Source organism: Phocoena sinus, chromosome 15 (assembly GCF_008692025.1).
Source record: "Phocoena sinus isolate mPhoSin1 chromosome 15, mPhoSin1.pri, whole genome shotgun sequence".
In the NCBI taxonomy this organism is placed as follows: Eukaryota; Metazoa; Chordata; class Mammalia; order Artiodactyla; family Phocoenidae; genus Phocoena; species Phocoena sinus.
Window position 1 is genome coordinate 36,954,094 of NC_045777.1, and position 5,647 is coordinate 36,959,740.

Here is a 5,647-nt window from a genome sequence, read left to right on the forward strand (position 1 = left end):
CTAGAAGAGGAGGCATCACTCATAATGTGATGTAGAACTGAACCCAGATGATTCTCCTGCCCCCACTAGATACAAGGCTGTGGTAGGCGGCACTGATGTGGGCACACAGAGACAAAGCAATGCCACACAGGACGTTGGAGCTGGTAGCTGTCTGCAGGCTATGATTTGATAGAGAATCAATGGAACCTCCCCAAGGGCACTACTCTGGCCCCTGACCGTAGTAACTGCTTCGATAGGATTTGCATCCTAACAAACGTGCAGAATGCTAGAGATCCCCACGTACAAGGAGTTTCAAACTAGAAGCACTTGGGGTTTCGAGAAGGGACTGTCAAGGAGGTAGGGTGCAGAGCAAGCCTAGTGGGAACAACCTTTTCCTTTCCTCTGTTCTCAGGGTCAGGGCTTCTTTCCAGCCTCAGGGGTGGGACATGTGACTCCAGTGACCAATCAGTGCAACACATTCCTCTGGCCATTATGATTGCTGTAGGCTTGGACATGAGGTCTAGGCCAGCCAATCAAAGTGAATGTCAGGACCTTCACAGGGAATTCTGGGGAAACGATGTTTACTCTTCTTCACTAGTTTGGACATTAAAAGGATGTTACTCTGAGAGCTTCCAGTTGTCGTCCTGTGATGAGGAGGCAAGGATCCTGGGAATGGAGTAGAAAGAGGGAAAACAGAGGAGAGAGGAGGCAGACAAACTGATCTTGATATCTTTGTTTGTACCTCTGTATCCAGCTATGCTTGAAGCTGGACCTTCCTAGGTTATTTTGTAATTTGAGCCCATAAATTTATTTTGCTTGTTGACTTAAGCAACTAGAATCAAAAGAATATCAATGAATACATATATGCTTAGCTTCTTTAGAAGTTTATGTCTAGGAAAAGTTATTTCTGCTGCTAAAAATGTGTTTAGAAACAGCTGATATTAGTCCATTTGATTTAGTCCTTTTTGTTTTGCAAAAGGAAAGGAATAAAGTCAAATTAGTACCCTGGTCACCTGACATAATCCCACGTAATAATAATGATGATAAAGATGATGATGATGATACTAACATTCAGTGAGCCCTAATCCTGGGCAAGACAATGTTCTAAATGCTATGGATATATTAGCTCATTTAATCATCTCAATAATATTATAGGATACTCCATGATTATGCCCATATACAAATAATGGAATTGAAACACAGAGAAGATAAGTAACATTCCTCAGATCACACAGCAGTAGTGGTGAAGCTCGGATTGAACCCAGCTCATTCTCTTAGCTGTACCCTGGTGCTGTCTCTGACAAGGTAAAGTGATTTTTGAACAACCTCTGGGTTCTGGGCCCTTTGTCTTTTCACAGTGCCTCCATTCTTAAAGCATGGAACCCAGAAGGCCCATGTTAAATATAAGTGGGAGAGTTTCCATCACTGTGGATTTGCCTCCATCATCTCTTCTTATTCCAGCAACAAAGTACCTGTCTTACCCATATCAGCTTGGGTCTGACACATTTCCCAGAGGTGAGAAAATGCAGAGATCAAAGAGAAAATTTTTAACGTAAGTTGTCAGCTTGTTTCTGCTGCCAAAATTTCTCATGTTTAAAAGTATGGCACAATACTTTATTCTTCAATTCAAAAAAAATTAAATTATAGCTGACTCTCAGTCCTCTTTTCACTTGGGTTGAGGAAGATTCAGTCTCAGTGAGTATGAAGAGTCTTTGCTCCCACCCCCCCCAGTTCCCAGAAGGGTCCAGGAAGTTGTGTGCAGCATAGAATTTGGGGGGCTCCCCCCCATGGTGTTTGGACCCTGTATGCTCCTTGTTCAGATGTGCATAGTCCTTGGAGGGAAGGTGTCTCTGACAGACACCTCATTGTCTGTTACTCTTGGGTGCAGGGTACTTTGTGAGACTAGTTTCCCAGAGGCTGGGGCCAAGCTTCCCTCGTGGGCCTCACATCCATTTAATTCTAAGGAGATGCTAGGGTGCCAGATCGGAAGCCACCATCCCTTTCTTTGTCTCCGCTAGTCTTCACCTCTCTGCTTTTACTATTTCTACCTTCCTTTGGATGAAGAACACAAGCACCCTCACTGCCCCCACTCCGTTCTTTGTAGCACTTTTCACATTGCATGGGTTTCAGCCTAAATTAAAATGGGCTTTTTAAAGAATTGTAGAGCTTTTAACCATTCAAGCATCGTTTATTTTACTTTTCCCTTAAATACATTTTGAAAAATCTCTTAGAAGTCCAGTCAGTTTAGGGGTTAGTGTATATTTTAATTGACCATTCAATTTCAAATAAATATGGAGGAAATTATAACCCTCTTCAACAGCTCAACGACAATTTAAGGAGAATGAGAACCTGATTGAAACGATTAGGAATTTAGAAACCAGACTCAGATGTGGTCAGACATGGTCAAAGAAAACAAGCCCAGGAAATTTTAAATCCTGTCTTATTTTGCTTTTAAGAAAAACGTTAAAACCAGAAAATTAAAAGAGATATTGCCCTAAATTTGAAATGATTTAATAAACAGATTGGATGCAATTATTATAGTTGGCATTGAGAAATATTGATAACTAAAATTTTATCTTTTGAAAAATAAAAATGATCGTTCTCACCTAGCCTGTAGGCTAGAAGCTGGGAAAGAAAACATTTCAATAGCCTGTCCTCTGTTACATATGTTGATCAACCCATGTAATCAAATTCCTGATCAGATGGGCCATCTGCAGACAGCCCAAGAAGGAGAGTTTTCTATCAGCCCCATTTTATTTACTCCCTTTTTGGATTTGTGGACTTTACTGAATTTTGTGGTAGGTGAATAATAGCCTAATAAAACTATCCCAAAAACTATTCCAAAAATTAATATATACATATATTTATATATATACATATATATACACACTATATTTGTATATATATAATGTTATAAAATATATATAAAAAACTATATATAATTTTGAATGTATAACACATTATAATCAATATAGTGTGTATTATATATCTCATACGTATAATGTGTTGTTAGTTGTATCTTACATTATATATTGTATAAATGCATCTATGATTACATCATATAAAATTATAGGCCTTCTCTTCCCTCATCTTTCCTCTCCCCCTCCCATCCCTCCCCCTCTGCTGCTCCACTCTCTGGCCTGACTCGGCACTGGGGGACCCTGGAGAAGACACCAGGGTCGCCACCTCCTTTGTCCAGGCCTAGGTCTTCCTGAGCCTCCCCCCTTCCTCTCCAGGGCCACCTTCTCCTTCAGTTTTGAAGCCAGTGGTGTTGTGGCCGCCCTGCCAGGCTCTCTGAGAGTGGTGGGTGTGAAACAGGTCAGGAGTGACCTGGATTTCCAGACTCACCATGGTCAAATTCTCCATGCGAGGGTGTAGACCGTGTTTAAGGATTGCCCCAGCATTCAGCTCTATGTGTAATAAGTATCCACAAGCAGTTTCCTTGGAAGTAGGTGTACATCAGTGTCAGGGAACAGCTGCCACCAACAATATGTCAGCAATACCTACATTTTTGTTTTTTTGAAACAAAGTGAGAGTTGATCAGTATCAAGGAGCAGATGCTGTGGGACTAGAAGAAAAAACCAAGCAGCACTTAGAAAACAGCCCTGGAAGCAATGAGGACACAGATATTCCAAAAGGATATATGGATTTTATGCTTTTTTATTAACAAATCTGGCTGTGAATGTCTTAATGAAAGTGAGGAGCATGGATTTGACAACTGTTTATGAAAAGACGTGACCTTTTTGGAATCTGATTGGGATGGACAGCTGCTTATTACTGTAGTCTTCAATCAGCCTGTTAAGCTTTATTCAATGAAATTTCAAGGTCCAGATAATGGTCAGGGTCCGAAATACGTAAAACTTTCTATCAATTTACCCCTATCTATGGATTTTGAAGAGGCAGAAAGAAGTGAACCAATTCCAGCTCTGGAACTATCAGAGGATGATATTAAAGAAGATGGTATTGTCCCACTTCATATGTTAAGTTTCAGAATGTTAACAGCATAACTATATTTATTCAGTCCAATCAAGTGAAGAAGAAACAACTAGAATTTCATATTTTACTTTTATTGGAACTCCAGTCCAGGCAGCAAACATGAATGATTTCAAATGAGTAGTTTGCAAAAAAGGAGAAAGCCACTAAGGTACAAAAGACACTGGAAGACCATATTGCAATCAGATCTACAGCTCTTGGATAATTGCTTGATTCTCGCCAGAGACCTTCTTTTTTTTTTTAATTTAATTTAAAAAATATGTAATTGATTTACAATGTTGTGTTAATTTCAGGTATACAGCACAGTGAATCAGTTATACATATATATATATATATACACTCTTTTAGATTATTTTCCCATATAGGCCATTACAAAGTATTGAGTAGAGTTCCCTGTGCTATACAGTAGATCCTTATTCATTATTTATTTTATATATAGTAGTGTGTATAAGGCTTTCAATATTTCATTCATTGCCATTACCAATAAATCATTGCCTTTGTTCAGATGGTAAAAAAAATTATTATAACAAATAATTGGGCAAGTTATAAAGTTGACCCTTGTACAAGCAAGGCTAGGGGCACTGACCCTCTGTGCAGTTGAAAATCCAAGTATAACTTATAGTCAGCCCTCTATATGCACATTTCTTCTGTATTCGCAGTTCTGTATCTGTGAATTCAACCAACCTCGGATCTCTTTTTTTTTTTTGGCCACACGGCTCGCAGGATCTTCATTCCGTGACCAGGGATTGATCCCAGCCCTCAGCAGTGAAAGTGCAGAGTCCTAACCACTGGATCGCCAGAGAATTCCCAACCTTGGATCTTGTAATACTGTAGTATTATTCAGTGAAAAAAAAATCCAAGTTTAAGTGTACCCACACAGTTAAAATCCATGTTGTTCAAGGGTCACTTGTAATTGTTAATGAGCCCTTTACCTCCCCTGCTCTGGTTTCAAAGCTGAAGACACCTAAATTCTTTTGACCCCCACAAAACTTCCTCCTTTCATAAATATGCCACCCCGACTTTCTCCACAGGCCTGACAGTAAAACAAACAAACAAACAAAACACAAAACAAAACAAAAAAACTTTCCCTGAGACTAGTCCATCCCTGTGTCAGGTTGTTTTTGATTTGTTTTGTTTTGTTCAGTACATCATGAGGTCAAGAGCCCTAAAGTCAGCCTGCTGAGCCTCTAATCCTGGCTTCACCCCTTTAACAGCTGTGATTGAGTTCAAGTCAGCTCCCTCTCTTTGCCCAGATCACCCACCTGAAAAGTGGAGGAGTAATTGAATTCATCACCCAAGAGCATCAGGAGGACTAAATGACTTCCAAGAATTCAGGATTCGGTCATTAAAACAGTGACTTATGCTCAATAAATGATAGTAGTAGTAGTACTATTACAGTTATCCTCCTGTTGTATGGATTCTCAAAAACATCTTAAATTTTAAACTACTTAGGCCTTATAATTGGAGCAGAGTCAGCCTCATCCCTATTTGGGGAAACAAGGGAACGTGACAAGCAAAGGCTTCATGGTCACAACCTGGGAACAGGGCCAGAAAACCCATATTTGGGGCATCCCTTTTTGCTGCCCTGTAAATGGCCTTTATTTGCTTTTCCTATCTAGTCTCTAGATTAATTGCGAATTTAGATGGAGGAACCTGAAATTTGCCCATAAATTTT

General features: G+C 39.7%; 1 pseudogene; it reads left to right on the top strand.

The window, feature by feature from the left end:
* Positions 1–1,355: 1,355 nt before the first annotated feature.
* Positions 1,356–4,103, top strand: LOC116740439 (annotated as a pseudogene).
* Positions 4,104–5,647: the final 1,544 nt, after the last annotated feature.